The sequence below is a fragment of the Lolium perenne genome, chromosome 6 (assembly GCF_019359855.2).
Source record: "Lolium perenne isolate Kyuss_39 chromosome 6, Kyuss_2.0, whole genome shotgun sequence".
NCBI classification, from domain to species: domain Eukaryota; kingdom Viridiplantae; phylum Streptophyta; class Magnoliopsida; order Poales; family Poaceae; genus Lolium; species Lolium perenne.
In genome coordinates, this window is record NC_067249.2 from 182597969 (window position 1) to 182622467 (window position 24499).

General features: G+C 45.7%; 1 long non-coding RNA gene across 1 annotated transcript; it reads right to left on the bottom strand.

Annotated features, from left to right (window-relative positions):
* Positions 1 to 13685: 13685 nt before the first annotated feature.
* On the bottom strand, positions 13686 to 24158 carry LOC139832859 (uncharacterized). The gene is made up of 3 exons (XR_011747473.1): positions 23255 to 24158; positions 21848 to 21928; positions 13686 to 13764 (listed from the first exon to the last, which is right to left on the bottom strand). It is a non-coding gene; the product is annotated as an uncharacterized lncRNA (long non-coding RNA).
* Between the last annotated feature and the right edge of the window lie 341 nt (positions 24159 to 24499).

A 24499-nucleotide genomic window follows, 5' to 3' on the forward strand; every position in this document is an offset into this window, starting at 1 on the left:
GATGAAGACATGGCGATGTAGAGGCCTCCGGCGGTGATTTCCTCTCCGGCAGGGTGCTGGGATGGACTGTAGAACCCTCCCGAACTAGGGTTTCGGTTGACGGCAGCGTCGGAACTTTTCTTGGATGGAGGCTCTCATCCTTGGGGTTTTCCCGATACGAGGAATAAATAGGCAGAAGAGCGGAGCAAACGAGGCGATGAGGCGCCAGTACATGGGCTAGGCACGGCCAAGGGTGGGGCCGCGCCTGCCCTATGTACTGCCACGTGGCAGCTCTCCTGCGCGTGTCCTTCTGGCTCCATCTTCGTCCCGGAAAAATAATACTCTGGGCTTTTGTTTCGTCCAATTCCGAGAAACTTTCATGTACAACCTTTCTGAAACACAAAAACAACAGAAAACAGGAACTGACACTGCGGCACTGCGTTAATAGGTTAGTCCCAGAAAATTCTAAAAAGTGTAGAAAAGTGCACATAAAACATATAATAATTGTAACAAAACAAGCATGGAGCATAAAAAATTATAGATACGTTTGGGACGTATAACTCCCCCGTGCTCGCCTTCCTTCATGTCTATCCAGAAGCATGCACCTAGATGATGATCAACCATTTCATTATCAAGGGAATCTTGGTGAAGTTGAGCATGTACCCCAAGAGTTCGCAAATTTCCTTCACATGCATGAAGAAATCCAAGATGCAAATGTTCATGCTTAATTTCAGGCGGATCTGGATGTGCATTTGTGGGCGAGGAGAGCCGCGCCATCGCATGATTGAAAATTTAAATTATTGTAAGAATAATTCCATTTGTATTTGTGTTAAACTATGTTAAATAATTGTATGAATAAATTTATGTGTTTGAAAATTGTTTGAACTATTGTTTGAAGATATTGTACAGATGGTGTAAATAGGAAAAAAATTAGGGGAGGGCGGTGTGGGACGGCCATCCTTATAGTTCGGGAGGACGTGTCGGCGTCCCCGATACACTCGTGACGGCGCACCCTCTAGCACCTATTTGGAGACCGCCGGTGGAGATGCTCATAGCATACTCGAACTCAAATCTTCGAAGCCTATCTTGCTTGCTGACTGACCGACAAAAAAAATGTGCGAGCATGGAGCCATGGGAATTCACTATTTCCGGTCAAAATAGTTTCCTGTCGATCTCTGAAATGATGTAAGGGTACATTTTCCCTATGTGTGGTTTTGATAATTAATGACAACCCCTATGGACTAATGTTTTTATTAAGTTTATATGAAGGAATATTCCATAGGTACTACTTGTAGTCCATGTTTTGGATTCAAGTATGGATGCCACGATGATAAAATATTTACCTTGAGTATTGGCATCAAGATCATCAATCTGAAGACATATATGTGATATGATCAAGAAGAAGAAATATAGATGGAGTTCTTATGTGGAACTCAATATTAGCTCTAGCTTATGTGTTAAGCAATGAATGATCAAGATCTTGAGTGCTTGATTCCAAGTGAAGAACTCAAGATATGGCTCTAAGTCGGTGTCATGATAGGCTCATGAGTTGAGCTATGGTTGACTAAGATTTAGATCATGCAAACGAATGAAGAGTTCTTTATACACCTCAAGATAGTATAATAGAGCATGAGAAGATACAAGGTTGACCAATACAAAGAGTGAAGAATAGATTCAAGTTTGGTCAACACATGAAGCATGAAGAATGTGCCACATGAAGTCATGTGGTATGGTAAGCCTTGTCAATTCTGCTTCATGAACTAACCCATCATATATGTATCCTTGTGTTGTCTATATGGGTTAGGTATCTTTCCATGGGCATGCATCAAAAGTGAGATCTCATATAGCCCATGAGAGGATGACATCAAGTGGTGATCTTCATCAAGGTTGAGTTGGGCATGTTCAAGTTGAGCATCTGAAGAGGATCACATGCTTGAAGCTTTCCGTTCATTTTGTGATAATGGACATGTGAATATGTGCATCAATGGAGCTTTCCCATCATGTGTATGGGGGAGCATTTGTGAGTCTTCACAAAGCAACAATAATCAAGTAAGGCATTCCGGCTTGAGTGGAGCTTGAAGAGTTATCATCAAGATCAAGCGATATGCGCAAGGCAAAGGTATGAACTTTCTAGGTTTTCCTTTTACCGGTCTCAAGGTGGTTGTTGGGAGACCGGGTTATAGGATAGATAGCCGCACTATCAAGAGGTGCTTTCGGTTGGGTAACTTGATCACGTCGTCTTAGGGAGCTAAACCCTTTGCATACTTTGCATATCCCTATTACTTCTTAGTGTTTCTATGTGTGAGGTTCTTGAGCTTGTTGCTAGCTTTACAACAAGCTCAAGTTCATCGAAAACGGAATCCGCATGCATCTTCTATTGCGTTTTCGAGTTTGGACGACTTCACCGTTTCTTAACGGTGGGAGACTCCCTCTCTAGAATCATCTAAAATATTCTGTGAGGAGTCCCCATCAAAATTGTTGGGGTTCTATTTGGCATTATCTTTCCAACAAAATTGGTTCATGTCAATCGGAGTTCGGGAGCATTTTCTATTTTAAAGAAAAAGAAAAGGTTTTCAGGGGTCCCGAATTCCGGTATGTGGCCCGGCAGGCCGAGTGCTGCTGTCAGGCAGCCCGGCAGTCAGCCCGGCACCCCGGGTGCTGCTACCGGAAAAGTCGGCAGGTAGCCGGCCTACCGGGTGCTGCTGCCGGACTGCCGAAAAGAACCGAAGCCCAAGAGAAGTCGGCACACAGCCCGGTAGGCCGGGTGCTGCTGCCGGGCAATTCAGCAGTCAGCCCAGCCCACCGGGTGCTGCTGCCGGGCAGCCCAGTATGTGGCCCGGTACCATCGGGTCAGCTGCCGGGTTGCCGGACCTTGCCTCAAACGACTAGTTTTCTCAGCCCAACTTTTTTCCCAACGGTTATATTTTCCCTTACACTATAAATAGGCCTTCTTCCACCTTGGGTTGGTTAAGTTCTTCCACTCTCTCTCCTCCATTCTTGACTTTAAAGAACTTGCCCTATCTCTTGATCCCCCCCCCCCCCCATGATTCTTGCTCATTCTTGAGGGATCTAAGAGAGGATATCTAGATCTACAACTCCACCAATCATTTCCTCCTCTTTGTGAGGGGAACTCTTGGGATCTAGATCTTGGAGTCATTTTTTGATTTCCTCTTTGTTCTTCCTCTCGAATCTCATCCTAGCATTTATTGCTTTGGAGGGATTTGAGTGTGAACGATTTGAAAACCTTTGGTGTTCTTGCTTTGCATCATTGCATAGTGTTGAGCTCTCCGCCACGATTAGTTCGAGTGAGAGACCGTGAGCTTGTTACTATTGGAGGGAGACCTCCTAGTTGGCTTGGCGGTTGGTGCTCCCGTGATCTCTTCAAGAAAGATTGTGAAGAGACTCGGGCTTCTCCTTTGTGGAGCTTGTGAAGTGGTTGTGGAGCTTGCCATCTCCGGAGTGGACGAAAAGCTAACCATAAGGAAAGGGCCATTATCTTTCGTGGGTTTGGCTCGGAGAAGAAGGTGAGCCTTCGTGGCGTTGGGGAATCCTTCATGGGACCTCCACCTCTCCACTACCTTCTTGCAAAGGAAGGGAACACGGGAATACATCTTCGTCTTCGCGTGCCTCAGTTATTTCTATACCCGAGCTTACTTTCCTTCTGATAGCCATCGAGTTTGAAGTATCTATTATATCTTGTTATCACTTGTTGTTCATATATATTGTGTCTATCTTGCTTAGATCTAGTTGTTGTTGTTGCACTTAGTTGAGCCTAGCATATTTAGGGGTTGTTCTTGTAAACTAAATGTTAGTTTAATTCCGCATTCTTACAAGCCAAATCTGTAAGAGTTTTTAAATGCCTATTCACCCCCACTCTAGGCGACATCCCGTCCTTTCAAATGAGCACTCTCAGTTCACTATTGGGACCTGTTGACTTGTTGGTTAAGTTGTGCCAACATAGGCTGGATTGTCGGAATTGCCTTCTTTGTCTTTCGAATCAGATAAGAGGGAAAGTGAGGGCGTCGACAACGAATGTGGGCGGTGACGATGATGTCTTCGTCCAACACATCTTTGTCGCGCGCCAGACAAGGACATGGCTGGATGTCACGGTTGCCGGTGTCGTATTTGGACAATCCCATGGTATATGAGTTAGAGAAAATTTGCAGATTCGGGAAGAAGGCTCCTCGTTGGATTTCATGGAGTTTGCAAAACTCAATGAGGAGGTATTATAGATGTGTTGTTGCAATGGCTAGTTTTTCCTCCGCGATCTTTGTTAAATTGTTCCCTTTTGCCGATTTATGTGTTGATCTACTTTTCGCGAATTGGATAGACCACATGATGTGGCTACGTTGAGTGGTGTGATCCTCTCGCAACGCCTTTCTTTCGTGATTTTCCTGGTGATCCACACGATGCAGTGTGTAGGCTGCAAGAGACAAGTTGCAACTGAACATGATGTAGGTGGAGCTGCTAGCGTTGCTACACTTGGAGAGGAAGACTGATGAGAAGAATGCTCTAGATGAAATTAAGAAAAGATTAGATAGAAGGGAGAGGAATTGATGTATAAATACTTCGTGTATGAGATTTTCATATTTCTTTCAGGTATAGCTGCTAGAATGGTGTTAATTTAGTATAATTTCTTAGAATAAAACTTTCACAGCTTATCTGCAATGTAATGCCAGAACTTGCATCCATGTATGTGCAATTGAATAAAGTGAAGTTTTACCAAATAAAATTGGCAACACTGATTTCAGCAAAATTTAGCTTTAAGATTGTTTCCCTTTGGAATAGCGTCAGGTAGGATTAGGCATGTAGCAAGGGATTAAACCTTTGATTCCCTCTTAGTGTGAAATCCCTATACTCAAGAAAACATAAACTTCGAATGTAAGTCTTCGACAAGTCCTCTTGAGCCTTTCATTTTTTTGGGGGCGATGATGATAGGGCAAAGGTGGGAGATCTTTCAATGAGACGTGGATAGATCGATTTGTTGGTGGAGTTCGTGCTTGACGATCCGACTACACGTGCAAAGCTCGTGCGCCAATGCAATCGCTAGGACAATCTCCGGGAGTTACTGATCTTGCAGATGCGCGATCAGCCTGACCAGCGAGGGTCTTAATTCCTACCTGAAATTGAGAACAAGTAAGAACTAATAATGCAATCAGAATATTGCGGATATAGATGAAAGCTTTATTGAAAAAGGTGGGATTCCGAATAGTCGGTCTTGTTCTGGGTGTTGGCCTCAAAAGAAGTACACGAGAGTTGCAGCAATGGCTAACTTTTAGTCTAATCAAAATCCGCGTCTAAACGTGACGGCTATGGGGGTATTTAAAGGAGGAAAAGGTGGGGTTTCGGCCAGCCATACGTATTGTGGCCGAACCAAACCCTAGAAGGCCTTTCCCCCTTCAATACGGACTCTAAAAAGTGGTTGTCTTAATTCCTGCGAAAATAACATGGGCCTGGCCCAAAACTAAAGGTGACGCAGCACCATATTATGCTATGGACGAAATTATGAAGTGTGAATCTCTATATTTCGTCCATGTATTCATCTCTTCTTATGGTGGCTTCAAAGTTCTGAAATCTCCACTTGTGGCGTCATCTTCAATCCTCAAATACTTCCTGCCATCTCCTCCATGCGTGACCATGCCCCAATGCTTGTCCTCCTCATCCATGCTAGGTCCATCATTCCTAAGAGTAACAAACATATCTGATTTAGGCATATCATATTCTCATGTATGTGAGGAATAGTTCCAAGAAACGAAAGTACCTGATAGTTAACACTACAAGAAAAGTTCTGATAGACAACGTCCCAAAATCGTCCGCTAAGGGGTATTTTTCGTCGCCTATGGGCCTAACCCGACGATATGGGTTCTGTTGTCGAAACTGCGTCAGGCAAAGTCCTACGACGATTTTTTCGCTCCGTCGCGCTTGGGCGCCCTTCTGCCATGGAAAATCGGACCGTTGCAGAAGTGTTTCCGGGAGCCCGTTGACTGCTGACGTCATGCAAACTGCCATGTGGAAGACACCGTTAACTGGCAGTTAACGGCGTTAACTGGCTGAAACTCCGTGGTAGATGGTAGGCCCACACGAGGCCTGCCACGTCTTAAGCGGGCCGGCCCATTAAGTTTGCGGGCCGGGCCAGCTGACTTAGTTTGACCGGTCAACTATATAGCTGGGCTAGTCCATTATTTATGTGGGCCGGGCCTAACCTCTAAGGTTGACTGGTCAAAAACTTTAATGGGCCGGCCCACTAAGCATGTGGGCCGGGCCGAATGCACTCGTTTGACCGGTCAACAGGCAAAAGGGCCGGCCCACAAGACATATGGGACCCACTTTCCTATTATCGGGCCGGCCCATTTACAAAGTGGGGTCCACCTTAAAGCAAGTGGGCCGGCCCAATTAGCATGTGGGTCCCACTTTCCTGCTATCGGGCCGGCCCATTTAGTACGTGGGGTCCACAATAGATCAAATGGGCTGGCCCAACAAGCCAGTGGGCCGGGCCAAAAACACAGGTGGGTCCCGCTATCCTGTTAAAGGCCCGGCCCATTTAGTATGTGGGGTCCACCATATAGTAAGTGGGCCAGCCCAAGAAGATAGTGGGCCGGGTCAAAAACACAAGTGGGTCCCACTTTCCTTTTAAAGGGCCGGCCCATTTAGTATGTGTGGTCCACCATATAGCAAGTGGGCTGGCCCAACAAGAAAAGTGGGCCGGGCCAAAAACACAGGTGGGTCCCACTTTCCTGTTAAAGGGTCGGCCCATTTAGTACGTGGGTTCCACCGTATAGCAAGTGGGCGGGCCCAACAAGATAGTGGGCCGGGCCAAAAACACATGTGGGTCCCACTTTCCTGTTAAAGGGCCGGCCCATTTAGTATGTGGGGTCCACCATATAGCAAGTGGGCCGGCCCAACAAGATAGTGGGTGATGACCCACAAGTATAGGGGGTGTATCATAGTATTTTCGATAAGTAAGAATGTCGATCCCAACGAGGAGCAGAAGGTGTTGACAAGCAGTTTCGATGAAGGATTCATTGTAAATGCTCACAGACAAGTATTCAGGGGGTTTTGATGTAGCAGTTGAATAAAGTACGAGTAGTAAAGTGCGAGAGTAACAATTGCAGCAAGTGGCCCAATCCTTTTTAGCACAAAGGACAAGCCGGTTTGTTTACTTATAATGACCAAACGTTCTTGAGGACACACGGGATTTTAGTCTAGTGCTTTCGTTTCATATAGCTAATTAATCTTCATTGTTTTGATAAGTGTTGTGTGGGTGAACCTATGCTAATGCACCGCCCTTCCTAGGACTAATACATACTTGTGATTATACCCCTTGCAAGCATTCGCAACTACAAGAAAGTAATTAAGATAAATCTAACCACATCCTTAAACTCTGAGATCCTGCTATCCCTCCTGCATCGATATACCAATGGGGGTTCAGGTTTCTGTCACTCCGGCAACCCCGCAATTGGCAAATGAATACAAGATGTATTCCCCTAGGCCCATAAAGGTGAAGTATCATGTAGTCGACGTTCACATGACACCACTAGAAGAATAACACCACAACTTAAATATCATAACATTGAATATTACTCAACCATAATTCACTACTAACATTTAGACTTCACCCATGTCCTCAAGAACTAAACGAACTACTCACGAGACATCATATGGAACATGGTCAGAGGTGATATGATGATGAATAACAGTCTGAACATAAACCTTGGTTCAATAGTTTCACTCAATAGCATCAATAACAAGTAGAAATCAATACCGGGAGAGTTTCCCCTATCAAACAATCAAGATCCAACTCAAATTGTTACAGCGGTGACGATGTGCAGCGGTGGAGACGGTGGTGATGATGATGGAGATGATGATGATGGTGATGGAGATGATGTCCAGCTTGATGACGGTGACGATGGCGTCGATTTCCCCCTCCGGGAGGGAATTTCCCCGGCGGATCTCAGCCTCCCGGAGAGCTCTTTTCTCTCTGGTGTTCTCCGCCTCGCAGAGGCGGCTGTGACTCTTCGCGACTGTCCCCCTGGAGCTTAGGTTTTCGGGACGAAGAAATACGCGAAGGAGAGGAGGCCAGAGGGGGTTGTGGGCCCCCTCCCCACAAGGCGGCGCGGCCAGGCCTTGGCCCGCGCCGGCCTGTGAGGTGGGCCCATGGCGGCCCTCCTCGGCTCCCCCTTCTGGCTCCCTTCGTCTTCTGGAAAAATAGGAATTTTCATATAATTTCTGTCAATTGTTGATCTTCCGAAATATTGCATTCTGACGGCGCTTTTACCAGCAGAATCCTGACTCCGGTGCGCGATCCTCCAATAATCACGAAACATGCAAAATAGATGAAATAACATAAGTATCATCTCCAAATATGAAATATATCAACGAATAACAGTAAATTATGATATAAAATAGTGATGCAAATTGGACGTATCAACTCCCCCCAAGCTTAGACTTCGCTTGTCCCCAAGCGAAACTGAACTCGGTAAACAGGACCACATGTTTATGGAGTGAAGAGTCGATAAATAAAATACGGACAAGAAGCATCATATTCATTCACACAAGACATTCTAGTAAACAACTTCCTCATATAATTCAACTTGAAACAAGTATAAGGTAATCACAAATAAAGGTGCATAAGAAATCATAGTTGGTGATGGCAAACTTCGTTCTTGGTCAGAGAACAATTAACAAGTTATAATTATCTATCGAGCAGCGCTCTCATGTTAAAGTTTATATGGCACAACTTGCATACTCAATCATAATAATCTCCTCATAATCATTGATAACTTTCAAAGCTATATTCATTCGGATAAAACTTGTACTGAACAAGGAAGAGTAAAAGACATGATGAAGTAAATCACAATATAGATGGTTTGATCACAACAACTCAAATGCTTGCTTAAGATGGAGGGAAATAGGTTTACTGACTCAACATAAAGTAAAAGACAGGCCCTTCGCAGAGGGAAGCAGGGATTAAATCATGTGCTAGAGCCTTTTCAGTTTTGAAATCATATAAAGAGAGTAAAAGTAACATTTTGAGAGGTGTTTGTTGTTGTCAACGACTGGTAGCGGGTACTCTAACCCCCTTGCCAGACAAACTCTCGAAGAGCGGCTCCCATAAAGTTTTATTTTAGGTTGGCACTCCTCCCAACCTTTGCTTTCACAAACCATGGCTAACCGATTCTTCGGGTGCCTGCCAACAATCTCATACCATGAAGGAGTGCCTTTTTATTTTAGTTTTATTTAGATGACACTCCTCCCCTCCTTTGCCTTCTCAAGCCATGGCTAACCGAATCCTCGGGTGCCTTCCAACAATCACATACCGTGGAGGAGTGTCTATTTGTAAAATTATGATGGTTAATTAATCGGGGCTGGGAACCCCATTGCCAGCTCTTTATGCAAAATTATTGGATAAGTGGATGAAGCCACTAGTCCATTGGTGAAAGTTGCCCAACAAGATTGAAAGATAAAACACCACATACTTCCTCATGAGCTATAAAACATTGACACAAATAAGAGATGATAAATTTTGAATTGTTTAAAGGTAGCACACGAAGTATTTACTTGGAATGGCAGGAAATACCATGTAGTAGGTAGTTATGGTGGACACAAATGGCACATGTTTGGGTTCAAGTTTGGATGTACGAGAAGCATTCCCTCTCAGTACAGGTTTTTGGCTAGCAAGGTTAATTAGCAAGCACAAGAGTTGTGGGAAACAAACAAATATACATGTGATAGAAACAATCATGCATCTTCCTTGTAAGCACAAAAAATTTTAACTTCAGAATAATAAGCTAAGGAGCTAATAAGAAAGAAAGACAATGAAACAACATATCTACATGTATTTCTCTTTTCTACTTAAACCTCAAAGTGTTATTGCTATTGACCAAAGCTAAGTTTGCCAAGACCAAATAGATTAACTCAATGCTCCCAAAGTGATACCAATACTAATAACAAGATCAATCATATAATAGAGGTTGCAAACTAAAATAAGATGTGCAATATGTAAATGATAAGACTTCTCATTAATATTCCATAACGATAACTCACACCAAGGGATACATAGACAACCAACTAAAGGAGAGATACTTCCACACGGCAACCCATCTTATATGATAACTTCCCTACTCATGATATGACACTACTTGACAGTAAAAAGTAAAAGATAGTGATGATGTTATACCGCGGCACTCCCCCAAGCTTGGAACAAACCAAGGGGATGCCAATACCGATGATGAATTACTCCTTCGGCGGTGGTGGTGATGAATTTCCATCATCAGACTTCCAAGGAAGAGGCTCTCCATCAACAAACGACATCTTGGTCTCGGGAATCCTGAAACTAGCAGCATAGCTTATGTGTTTAAACCTGTTTTCATACTCACGATTCCGATTACGAACGTCATAGAGTTGAGCTTGGAGTTTGTTGGTGGTGTCGTGAAGTGAGAGGATGTCGTCCCACAGCTTTGCAGTCTCCTTCTTGTGTGCATCAATAAGTTCAGACATAATCTTGTGGAAGATGTCCACTTCACGCTCAGCCATCTTCTTGTAGTTGAAAACCTCTTGTTCTAGCTTCTCCATCCTGTCTTCCAAGCTTCCTTCTCCTTTAGGACCCTGGACATCTTTGATCTGCAACTCTCCATCAACGAGAAGCAACTCCTTGGGGTGCATCTTCAGCTCGTTCATGTACAGGTTGACGACGTCCTCGCAGACGCTGTCCTTCGGAGTATCCGACGAAGTCATGATGGCTCTAGATCCGAAACAGAACCTGGCAAAAAACAACTCGAAACAAAACACGTCGAGAAAACGATATACGGACCTCCAGGGGTCCGGGGGATTATATGGCAGGAGTTTTTACGAGATAAGGTGATGTGGTCTAAGACCCCGTTTGTGGCCCGATCTTGCGGTTGACCCGAAATCCAAAGGAGGGAGAGAGGGAGAGCGCGAAGAACACGATGAACACGAAGAACACGAGGAACTCACGCACGCACACCAACCCGATACAATCGATACTTACCCCGTGGCTCGATGGACCACGCCAATAGAATCAACCCGGAAGAGACACGCGGTAGAATTCCGAGCGGAGAGATTGGTGAGGGAGATGAATCTAGGAGTGGGAGAGAGAGTGGGTAGCACTAGAATCTCACACTCACAAATCCATACATCCAACAAGGGTAGCCTTGATACAAAGGGGATGAAACCCTAGGGAGACAAAGCTCAACTTCATGTCTAAGCCTAAATCTTGTCTAAAGAGGTAAGGGGGCAGGGTGCTTATATAGGCATACAAGGCAGCTCGGGTCGAACGGGTACAAGTTGGTAGGGTCAAACCCGTGAAATCCGGTCACAGGCCGGTTGGACCGGAGATGCAGGACCGGCCCATCCGGTCCAAACCGGATCCTGGACCGGACGGTGGCCCAGGCGGGGCCGGGAGCCCCGGGATTGCTTCCGGATGGCACCGGCCGACGTTCGGTCGAAAACCGGCCGAGCCGGTCGAAGCCCGATCGAGCCGGGCTCGGGGCCGGTGGTCCGGTCAGAGCCCTGGCCGACCGGCCCTGGGACCGGCCGGCCTTCCTCCTCTCGCCTCTTCTTCCTCTTCCCTCCTTCTTCCTTCATTCTTCTTCTTCTCTCTTCCTTGCACCATGGGGGTTCCTTCTCTCCGGTTCCTCGATGACTCTTGTACCTAATGACATGTAACACACCGACATGAGGTAGCATTCCATCCAAGGTATTGACGAGGTCGAGTGTCGAGAGGAAGGAGTTCACCTTGACATATATGGCGGGGGTTTGTGTTGTTGGTCCACTTGGGGGACTCCTTGGCCATGGTGTAGCGTCGATGATAGGCGGGGCTGCACTTCTTGGTCTTGAGGCGTAGGTGTCTGTAAGCCCCAGGAGTAGGAAAACCCAGAGCGCGCAGGTACGAGGGGTTTATGTGCATGAGGTCACTACAAAGGACCGTGAGGTCGCCTCACATTCCCAAGCTTATGGGTAGGCCAAGCAAAGCTCGACACGCCCATGCACACAACACCCACCTCATAGGCTCACGTTAGGCTTTCCAGGCCTGAGTGCTTCACCTTCCTGTGCACTTCACACATACACACACTGTGCACAGGATACGAGGGTAGAATACAGCTTGAATATCACAACATGACTATGTATGACACAAAAGATGGAAATAAGGTTCATATATATATCAACGCTCTAATGAGCAAGATCCAAATGACACTCAGAGGACACATGTCCCAACATTACATCATACATAAGATAGCCAAAAAGTCTGGGTACAGACAAGAACCAAATGGGACTAAGAGTCCTGAAGATAATCAAGCGGTGTTCCCATAACCAACATGCCACAGCCGCCGCCTTAGGAACGATCACCTTTCACGCAACGAAGTGGTCGTCCGTGAACTCGACAAAGTAGCCACCGAGTACGCTCATCATCTGTCGTACCTGTTTGTCGAAAAGCGTGTTCCGGAAAAAGAGGAAGAAAAACGAGGGTAAGTACCGTTGGCACGTACTTGCGAGACAAGACCAGCTATGCTTGCTGGTGGGCGGTGTAAACTTCGCCCGGCTATATGTGGAGTTTAGCGGCAGCAAAGCACTATCCAATAGAGACACGCTACAACATCCGTCTAATAGAGAAGATGAGAGAGCGCATATTCTAGCAGTTCTATACTCTGCAAACAACAACCCAGCCAGTGCGATCCCCCTTAGCCAAGAGGTACTAACAAGGCACTCACACAGTTGACAATTTTATATCCATTCCATTATAATAGGGCTAACTTACTACGCAAATAATTAGCAAGTTATTAGCGACAACATTAGGTGTAAGTTATTCTATGATCGAGTTAAACAGCTCCAAGTCGTCCATAACCGCGGACACGGCTTTCCGAAAAGATTTAACCACATAGGTGCACCAATGTTACCATACACGCATGCTCGAACCCGCATAGCAAGTGCGGAGTCTCACAACAAGACCGTTCCCAAATCAACAAGAATGCCTAGGGGGGCCACCCGACTAAGCTACCCGAAACGAAGTTCGGCCGTACTCCGATGCGGACTCAGGGTTTGCGTTAACGGCTAGGCGTGCGAACCACACGCTTCGCTAAACGTTCCGCGGGGTACAGTACAGAAGTAAACACCCGAAGGCAACAGTAATAAACACCCGAAGGCAACAGTAAGTAAAGCATGGCATACATGGCATACATGGCATAGGCAAATAAAACCAAGGTTGTGGCCCCCTTTTCAACAGACTTGAGAAATGGTAATGGGTGATGGGGGGTCCCGATAAAACCTCCCACGAGTGGTTAGCGCGCTCAGTCTTAGAAACAGATAACAAGAACTCGGGTCCTAGGGGACACAAGCGAGACAAAAATCCGATGCTTTCGCAAAGGGGCTCACCGATGCCTCTGCAATATTATAACCCTTAGCAATTTTAAGTTGTAGCAAAAGTTATCATCATCATTTTGAAAAAGGTGGTACATGTGTCAACAGCCCAACAAGATATCCCGAACATTTCGAGATATCAACAAAATCCTAAACTCGCCTACGACTCGCAAAGCTGGCAATCAACAAACAATAGGTAGGGCGAGGAGGTGTATCTCGGAGATATAGGTAACAGGTGGATAGGACACGTGACACAACAGAATCGCAACATAAGGATAGCAATAGATCAAAAGAGCATGTAAATGTAAAATAGGTGAAGGGTGGGCTACTTTGTCAGATCAGAGGTAGAAGCACCGACACGATCCTCCAGGGGGAACTCGTACTCCTGCTCGTACTGCTCTGCGTCGGCGTCTACTCGAGAAGAAACAAATAGCACATACAAGGAAAGTAAAGGCACAAATCAATACAAGTAAATGCAATGCGCAATATGATGCATGATGGCATGGCAAGATGATTTGTGCAAGGCAAAATTAAGTGGGGTGCTCATAATTCACATGAAATGATAAACACCCTCACATATAGTTTTTGTTCATGTTGCATATTTAATTTGGACAATTCAGAGATGATGCCAATGATGCATGAGGATGCAAGATTTGAGTTCCTCTCACTTTTCTGATGATAAAGGATATATAATTTGCACAATTTGGAATTGTAGAATTGAAGATATGAATTATGCCATAATACTCAAATTAATTCAGATTTTAATTTTGTCCAAATTTTATTTATCCAAAACCCAAAACTGAGTTCATAGTTGGATAGATCATGAAATGCTGATCAAAATGGATATATCATTTGTCAAATTTGAGTTTCGAAAAGTACAAAAATAAATAGATTGAAATTTAGGCAGATTCAAAAAGGTTGGGAAAACCAGCCACTGCGCTACGTGTTCGAATGTGATAGGTTATAGAACTCAGACAAAGTAAACTGTGGTCTCAGGTAACTGAAGATTCGACAGTGACAAGCTGAAAACTGACACTGACAGACGGTCTGTGCACGAGTTTTAAAGCGTCGAGAACGAAGAAACTGAGAGGCCAATCGAGGAACTCTCGACGAGTTGAGTAAGCTGGTTGTGCCAAGATTGGAAGGAAGCAGGTATGAGTGGAGACGGAGCAGCGTGGCGACGGAGAGGCTCGTCGGAAAGTAGGACTGCGACACGGCGAAACTGAATCTGAGAAACGAGATCTGTTTCTGGTCCAACGTTTGGAGGAAGATGGCGTCGCCGTTTCTTGACCGTTTTGGATGATTCCAAGTCGAGGAGAAAGAGGGTCCTGCCGTGCATCTAGCGATACCAAGAACACATGCTGGGGTGGAAGGGATAGCCGGCGATGCTCGTCGGAAAACGGCACAGAGACACGGTAGAAAACAGATGGAAGTCTGAAAACGATTTTCTGGACTGATCTTTGAACGAATGTGGCGTCATCTACAGGCAACGAAATTAGGTGACTCCAAAACAAAAGTTGTAGATCTACGTCTCAGCTTTACAGCGGTACGAAGAGCGCGTTCTGTAGTGGCCTGTGCTGGCGGTGAGATCCGTCGGAAGACAACGTTCCCAAGCAGAAAAACTGGGCATGTGATCTCCGTTTTCGTTTTCGTTTTTCGATCTCGCTCGATCTCTCGTATCTGACTCGATGCAAGGTTGCTGAGGCATGCACGGTGAGGAGAGGAGGTGCTTCTCACCCAGGGGTGGTCGGAGATGAGGAGGAGGGGCAGCCGACGACGAGGACGAAGGAGAGGCCGGGAGAAGTTGAAGAAGATGAAGAAGAGCTTGCTGCCGGCCTTGGCGTGCTTGAGGCCCTGGGTGACGACGAGGTGTAGAGGAGGACGAAGGGGTGCCTCTCCGTGCTCAGGTGATGGCGAGGACGTCCATGGCGACGAGGCGAATGACGGTGGCGAGCTGCAGGTTGATGGGGTTTTGTCCCCGGGAGCAAAGTGGCGGCTGGCTGTTTTGGAGGAGGAGGAAGAGGGGTAGGGTTTGGTCTGGAGCTGCTGCTGTTTAAGAGAGGAGAAGGGGAGCCGTGGATGGAGGAGAAAGGAGGCGTGGAGGTTGGAGCTTGCTTCATGCCTGATTTGGTGAGGTTGTCTCACGTGGAAAGGTGAGTGTGGGGGTGGCTTGCATGCCACTTTGGTGAAGAGAAGGTTGGGCCGGGTTGGATTAGATAGGTGGGTTAGTTTTAGGCTTTTCTCTTTTATTTTCTTTTCTTCTTTCAAATAATTTTCTGAAATTTTGAGAAGAGAAGAATTTGAAATGAATTCAGGGAAGAACTCAAGCATGGGATACCAACATGGTAGGCTTGAGAAATAAAAGAGAGAAAGTGAGAGTGAGCCATAGAGAAAATAAAGAGAGATGAAAATATGCGGTATTCAAATGTTTGGCAAACCCTAATAGGCTCAACCATTTGAGATGGAAGGGATCCCAACTCAAGCACATATTAAGCATTGCAAAAATAGAAGAGAGGGGTAGGTTTATCAACCATATAATAGAAAATTTTGGCATGACCTATTTGAAATATAGATCAAGTAGAGGGATAGGTTTAGGCTTGTTAGCTTTTCTTGGAACATCACAAGAGGAAGGGGATGAACCAAGAAGAAGAAGGAGGAAGAACCAAGCAAGCAAACAAAAAGAAAACCAAAACCAAATGCAATTTATAAAAACCAAAGGTGATAATATGCATGAATGCAACATGATGAGATGATGACAAGGCAAGAAAGGTAAAAGGGACTAAGGTGTTACTCTTGGGATGTTACAAACGCCCCCCCTTGAAGGAATCGCGCCCCGAGATTCTCAGGAAGAAGAGAAAAAGGCCGGGTACTCGGAACGGAGTTGATCTTCCCGCTCCCAAGTTGCTTCTTTATCGGAATGGTGCGACCACTGCACCTTGAGGAACTTGACAGAGTTGTTGCGAGTACGGCGTTCAGCTTCATCAAGAATCCGAACGGGATGCTCTTTGTATGAGAGGTCTTCTTGGAGGTCAATGGACTCGTGATCAACTGCACGGCCCGGATCTTTGAAGCACTTCTTGAGCTGTGACACGTGGAAGACATCGTGCACTTTGGAGAGCTTCTCAGGAAGTTCAAGGAGGTAAGCGACTTCACCACGCTTTGCTAGAACTTTGAAAGGACCAATGTATCTTGGCGCCAGCTTGCCTTTGATACCGAAGCGATGAGTGCCCCTCATAGGAGTAACACGAAGGTAGGCTTGATCACCAGGCTGATATAACATATCACGGTGCTTGCTATCATAACAGCTTTTCTGCCGAGATTGTGCTATCTTCAGATTGTCACGAATGATTCGCACCTTTTCTTCAGCCTCGTTGATGACATCGGGGCCAAAGATTTGCCTTTCACCGCTTTCGCACAGTTCAGAGGTGTTCTGCATTTGCGACCATAGAGAGCTTCGAAGGGTGCCATACCCAAACTGGCTTGATAGCTGTTGTTGTAAGAGAACTCAGCGAATGGAAGACATTCTTCCCATTTCATGCCGAAGGAGATAACACAGGCACGGAGCATGTCCTCGAGAATCTGATTGACTCTTTCGACTTGCCCACTCGTTTGCGGATGGTAAGTCATGTCTTTGAAGAGCGATTAGTTCCCATAGCTTTCTCGAAAGCTTGCCCAAAACTTGGAAGTGAAGATGCTTCCGCGATCGTAGCTTATTTTCAAGGGAACACCATGAAGAGAAACAATCTTTGCGGTGTAGAGCTCAGCCAACCGACTAGCGAGATATTGTTTCTTTGACAGAAGGAAGTGAGCAACCTTAGAAAGACGGTCGATCACCACGAAGATAGCATCATTGCCTTTCCGAGACTTTGGAAAACCGATTATGAAGTCCATCTCAATCTTATCCCATTTCCACTCGGGAATCTTTAGGGGTTGGAGGACACCGGCAGTCTCTGATGTTCTGCTTTGACACGGCGACAGACATCACATTCTGAGACATAGCGAGCAACATCCCTTTTCATCCTAGTCCACCAATAGGTAGACTTGATGTCGAGATACATCTTTGTGCTGCCAGGATGGATAGAAAGAGGAGTGTCGTGAGCTTCTTTGAGAATGAGGTTTCTCAGGTCTAGATCATTCGGAACAACAAAACGACCTTGGAAGAAGAGAGTTCCTTGATCGTCGAGAGAGAAAGACTTGTACTTGGGCTTGTGCATATTCTCTTTGATATTCTTGCTGCAAATATCTCGCAACTGCCTTTTCGGATCTTATCTTCAAGAGTTTGCGTGATCACCAAGTTTGCAAGGTAGCCTTGGGGAACAAGCTCAAGATTCAATTTCCTAAATTCTTCATAAAGAGCAGGTTGACTTTCTTGAATCATGAGGTTGTTGCAATAGGACTTGCGACTAAGGGCGTCAGCCATGACATTAGCTTTGCCTGGAGTGTAGCTGATAGGCAGATCAAAGTCCTTGATGGTTTCCATCCATCTCGTTTGACGGAGGTTCAAGTTGGGTTGTGTGAAGATGTATTTGAGACTCTTGTGGTCGGTGAAGATCTCACATTTGTTGCCCAACAAGTATTGGCGCCATGTTATTAAAGCATGTAACACGGCTGCAAGCTCAAGATCATGTGTGGGATAGTTGAGTTCATGCTTTTTCAACTGGCGAGAAGCATACGCCACAACTTGACGTTCTTGCATGAGGACAGCGCCTAGTCCATGAAGAGAGGCATCACAGAAGATCTGGAAAGGTTTAGAAGTATCTGGAAGAACAAGAACTGGTGTCGAAGTGAGCTTCTTCTTGAGGAGGTCAAAGCTTTCTTGGCATTGAGGAGACCAAAGGAACTTCTTGTCTTTCTTGAGGAGATCGGTAAGAGGCTTGGCGATCTTGGAGAAATTCTCAACAAAGCGGCGGCAGTAACTTGCCAAACCGAGGAAACTTCTCACTTGCTTGACATTCTTCGGAGGAAGCCATTCAACGATCGCCTTGACGGTTTCAGGATTGACAGCAATGCCCTTTCCTGAAATGACATGACCAAGATAGACGACTTGAGGAAGCCAAAATTCACATTTGGAGAACTTGGCATAGAGACGGTGCTCACGAAGCTTCATGAGGATGAGGCGAAGATGCTCTTCATGCTCCTCATTGGACTTGGAGTAGACAAGGATATCATCAAGATAGACTACCACAAACTTGTCGAGGTACTCCATGAAAATGTAGTTCATCAACCGAGAGAAAGTGGCAGGAGCATTAGTGAGGCCAAAGGACATGACGGTGTATTCGTAGAGACCATAACGAGTTTTGAAGGCTGTCTTGGGTACATCCTCCTTGCGGATTTTGATTTGGTGATAACCACTTCTCAAATCCATCTTAGAGAACACAGTTGCACCCGCAAGTTGATCAAAGAGCTCATTGATGCGAGGAAGAGGATATGTATTCTTGATCGTTTTCTCATTGAGAGGACGGTAATCAACCACCAATCGATCAGTTTTATCCTTTTTCTTCACGAAGATGGTAGGACATCCCCATGGAGAAGTGCTTGGCTGAATGAAACCAAGTTTTTGCAACTCGTCAAGCTGCTTCTTGAGTTCAGCCAACTCATTTGGACCCATTTTGTATGGCCGCTTTGAGATAGGAGCTGTTCCAGGCTCTAGTTCAATGACGAACTCAACAGCCCTGTCAGGTGGCATACCTGGAAGTTCTTCAGGAAAGACATCAGGAAAGTCGCAAACCACCGATATAGACTCAAGCTCCGGAAGAGAACTAGGATTCAAAGCAAAGAGCTGAACGGAAGGTGTTTGGGAAGGTGTATAGGTCAAGGTTCCTGATGCAGTAGGAAAAGAAACTGAATGGTTGGCGCAATCAATGACGACTTTGTTGGCCTTCAACCAATCCATGCCAAGGATGACATTAATGCCAGAACTGAGGAGAGAATGAGGAAAACCTCGAACAAAAAGTTCAAACTTTGATTGATTGTCAAGACTGATCTTCGAAGATAACATTTGTCCACTGGGAGAGAGAACCACGAGATTAGACAGCAAGGAAAACACAACAAACTCATGCATGTGCGAAACTTTGAGAGATGAAAGAATGTGACGCTCCGGTATCAAACAGAACTGTAGCTGAAAAAGGGTTGACAGGAAAGCCAAGGAACCATTTGTCTTGTACAGCTAAAACAGATCTTTTGCTGAACTTAAGATCTCCGTGGAACAGAAAGAGGGTTGGGAGGGCGGGAAATAAAACCTTCGGACGAGGCACGTAGGTGGGTTGCGTCGGAACAACAGATGAACCAAGATAGCAACGGAACAACGAAAGAACATGTTAGCATGAAAATACTAACATGGCAAAGGAACAGATTATATGTGGAGATTGATCAAGGATGATAATGAAGCAACCATAGTACAGAAAATTTTTCAAAACACTTTTCCCTATGGCACTATGGTTTCCCACAAACACGTCCAAGCCTAGGTGAAACAAGATAAGAATAGAGTAAAACCGTTGCACGTCCTTACCAGAGGGAGGGTGGGTGGGGTAAGAAATAAAAGCAGAATTCCTACTCTCGCGCACAATTTTTCCTATGTAGCTACTAAAATATTAGTTTCTAGACTCAACTTCGTCCGCTGCAAGGGGCTCCTAAAGGCAGTCCTGCTCTGATACCAAGTCTGTAAGCCCCAGGAGTAGGAAAACCCAGAGCGCGCAGGTACGAGGGGTTTATGTGCATGAGGTCACTACAAAGGACCGTGAGGTCGCCTCACATTCCCAAGCTTATGGGTAGGCCAAGCAAAGCTCGACACGCCCATGCACACAACACCCACCTCATAGGCTCACGTTAGGCTTTCCAGGCCTGAGTGCTTCACCTTCCTGTGCACTTCACACATACACACACTGTGCACAGGATACGAGGGTAGAATACAGCTTGAATATCACAACATGACTATGTATGACACAAAAGATGGAAATAAGGTTCATATATATATCAACGCTCTAATGAGCAAGATCCAAATGACACTCAGAGGACACATGTCCCAACATTACATCATACATAAGATAGCCAAAAAGTCTGGGTACAGACAAGAACCAAATGGGACTAAGAGTCCTGAAGATAATCAAGCGGTGTTCCCATAACCAACATGCCACAGGCTGCTGCCTTAGGAACGATCCTGCTACGCAACGAAGTCGTCGTCCGTGAACTCGACAAAGTAGCCACCTGAGTACTGCTCATCATCTGTCGTACCTGTTTGTCGAAAAGCGTGTTCCGGAAAAAGAGGAAGAAAAACGAGGGTAAGTACCGTTGGCACGTACTTGCGAGACAAGACCAGCTATGCTTGCTGGTGGGCGGTGTAAACTTCGCCCGGCTATATGTGGAGTTTAGCGGCAGCAAAGCACTATCCAATAGAGACACGCTACAACATCCGTCTAATAGAGAAGATGAGAGAGCGCATATTCTAGCAGTTCTATACTCTGCAAACAACAACCCAGCCAGTGCGATCCCCCTTAGCCAAGAGGTACTAACAAGGCACTCACACAGTTGACAATTTTATATCCATTCCATTATAATAGGGCTAACTTACTACGCAAATAATTAGCAAGTTATTAGCGACAACATTAGGTGTAAGTTATTCTATGATCGAGTTAAACAGCTCCAAGTCGTCCATAACCGCGGACACGGCTTTCCGAAAAGATTTAACCTGCGAGGGTGCACCAATGTTACCATACACGCATGCTCGAACCCGCATAGCAAGTGCGGAGTCTCACAACAAGACCGTTCCCAAATCAACAAGAATGCCTAGGGGGGCCACCCGACTAAGCTACCCGAAACGAAGTTCGGCCGTACTCCGATGCGGACTCAGGGTTTGCGTTAACGGCTAGGCGTGCATAACCACACGCTCGCTAAACGTTCCGCGAGTACGATGCAGTAAACACCCGAAGGCAACAGTAATAAACACCCGAAGGCAACAGTAAGTAAAGCATGGCATACATGGCATACATGGCATAGGCAAATAAAACCAAGGTTGTGGCCCCCTTTTCAACAGACTTGAGAAATGGTAATGGGTGATGGGGGGTCCCGATAAAACCTCCCACGAGTGGTTAGCGCGCTCAGTCTTAGAAACAGATAACAAGAACTCGGGTCCTAGGGGACACAAGCGAGACAAAAATCCGATGCTTTCGCAAAGGGGCTCACCGATGCCTCTGCAATATTATAACCCTTAGCAATTTTAAGTTGTAGCAAAAGTTATCATCATCATTTTGAAAAAGGTGGTACATGTGTCAACAGCCCAACAAGATATCCCGAACATTTCGAGATATCAACAAAATCCTAAACTCGCCTACGACTCGCAAAGCTGGCAATCAACAAACAATAGGTAGGGCGAGGAGGTGTATCTCGGAGATATAGGTAACAGGTGGATAGGACACGTGACACAACAGAATCGCAACATAAGGATAGCAATAGATCAAAAGAGCATGTAAATGTAAAATAGGTGAAGGGGTGGGCTCGCCTGTCAGATCAGAGGTAGAAGCACCGACACGATCCTCCAGGGGGAACTCGTACTCCTGCTCGTACTGCTCTGCGTCGGCGTCTACTCGAGAAGAAACAAATAGCACATACAAGGAAAGTAAAGGCACAAATCAATACAAGTAAATGCAATGCGCAATATGATGCATGATGGCATGGCAAGATGATTTGTGCAAGGCAAAATTAAGTGGGGTGCTCATAATTCACATGAAATGATAAACACCCTCACATATAGTTTTTGTTCATGTTGCATATTTAATTTGGACAATTCAGAGATGATGCCAATGATGCATGAGGATGCAAGATTTGAGTTCCTCTCACTTTTCTGATGATAAAGGATATATAATTTGCACAATTTGGAATTGTAGAATTGAAGATATGAATTATGCCATAATACTCAAATTAATTCAGATTTTAATTTTGTCCAAATTTTATTTATCCAAAACCCAAAACTGAGTTCATAGTTGGATAGATCATGAAATGCTGATCAAAATGGATATATCATTTGTCAAATTTGAGTTTCGAAAAGTACAAAAATAAATAGATTGAAATTTAGGCAGATTCAAAAAGGTTGGGAAAACCAGCCACTGCGCTACGTGTTCGAATGTGATAGGTTATAGAACTCAGACAAAGTAAACTGTGGTCTCAGGTAACTGAAGATTCGACAGTGACAAGCTGAAAACTGACACTGACAGACGGTCTGTGCACGAGTTTTAAAGCGTCGAGAACGAAGAAACTGAGAGGCCAATCGAGGAACTCTCGACGAGTTGAGTAAGCTGGTTGTGCCAAGATTGGAAGGAAGCAGGTATGAGTGGAGACGGAGCAGCGTGGCGACGGAGAGGCTCGTCGGAAAGTAGGACTGCGACACGGCGAAACTGAATCTGAGAAACGAGATCTGTTTCTGGTCCAACGTTTGGAGGAAGATGGCGTCGCCGTTTCTTGACCGTTTTGGATGATTCCAAGTCGAGGAGAAAGAGGGTCCTGCCGTGCATCTAGCGATACCAAGAACACATGCTGGGGTGGAAGGGATAGCCGGCGATGCTCGTCGGAAAACGGCACAGAGACACGGTAGAAAACAGATGGAAGTCTGAAAACGATTTTCTGGACTGATCTTTGAACGAATGTGGCGTCATCTACAGGCAACGAAATTAGGTGACTCCAAAACAAAAGTTGTAGATCTACGTCTCAGCTTTACAGCGGTACGAAGAGCGCGTTCTGTAGTGGCCTGTGCTGGCGGTGAGATCCGTCGGAAGACAACGTTCCCAAGCAGAAAAACTGGGCATGTGATCTCCGTTTTCGTTTTCGTTTTTCGATCTCGCTCGATCTCTCGTATCTGACTCGATGCAAGGTTGCTGAGGCATGCACGGTGAGGAGAGGAGGTGCTTCTCACCCAGGGGTGGTCGGAGATGAGGAGGAGGGGCAGCCGACGACGAGGACGAAGGAGAGGCCGGGAGAAGTTGAAGAAGATGAAGAAGAGCTTGCTGCCGGCCTTGGCGTGCTTGAGGCCCTGGGTGACGACGAGGTGTAGAGGAGGACGAAGGGGTGCCTCTCCGTGCTCAGGTGATGGCGAGGACGTCCATGGCGACGAGGCGAATGACGGTGGCGAGCTGCAGGTTGATGGGGTTTTGTCCCCGGGAGCAAAGTGGCGGCTGGCTGTTTTGGAGGAGGAGGAAGAGGGGTAGGGTTTGGTCTGGAGCTGCTGCTGTTTAAGAGAGGAGAAGGGGAGCCGTGGATGGAGGAGAAAGGAGGCGTGGAGGTTGGAGCTTGCTTCATGCCTGATTTGGTGAGGTTGTCTCACGTGGAAAGGTGAGTGTGGGGGTGGCTTGCATGCCACTTTGGTGAAGAGAAGGTTGGGCCGGGTTGGATTAGATAGGTGGGTTAGTTTTAGGCTTTTCTCTTTTATTTTCTTTTCTTCTTTCAAATAATTTTCTGAAATTTTGAGAAGAGAAGAATTTGAAATGAATTCAGGGAAGAACTCAAGCATGGGATACCAACATGGTAGGCTTGAGAAATAAAAGAGAGAAAGTGAGAGTGAGCCATAGAGAAAATAAAGAGAGATGAAAATATGCGGTATTCAAATGTTTGGCAAACCCTAATAGGCTCAACCATTTGAGATGGAAGGGATCCCAACTCAAGCACATATTAAGCATTGCAAAAATAGAAGAGAGGGGTAGGTTTATCAACCATATAATAGAAAATTTTGGCATGACCTATTTGAAATATAGATCAAGTAGAGGGATAGGTTTAGGCTTGTTAGCTTTTCTTGGAACATCACAAGAGGAAGGGGATGAACCAAGAAGAAGAAGGAGGAAGAACCAAGCAAGCAAACAAAAAGAAAACCAAAACCAAATGCAATTTATAAAAACCAAAGGTGATAATATGCATGAATGCAACATGATGAGATGATGACAAGGCAAGAAAGGTAAAAGGGACTAAGGTGTTACTCTTGGGATGTTACAGTGTCCAAAGGCCACCCCGCATCATCTCCCCCCCCTTGGGGAAGAGTCGTCCTCGACTCTTGTTCCTCCTCACCGACGGTGTAGTCCATGAAACTTGTCCCATGTTGTGGTAGGGGGATAAAGTCGCGGTCGAAGAAGAGCTTGGGGAAAAACAACTTGCTAAAGGAAAGCTTGTG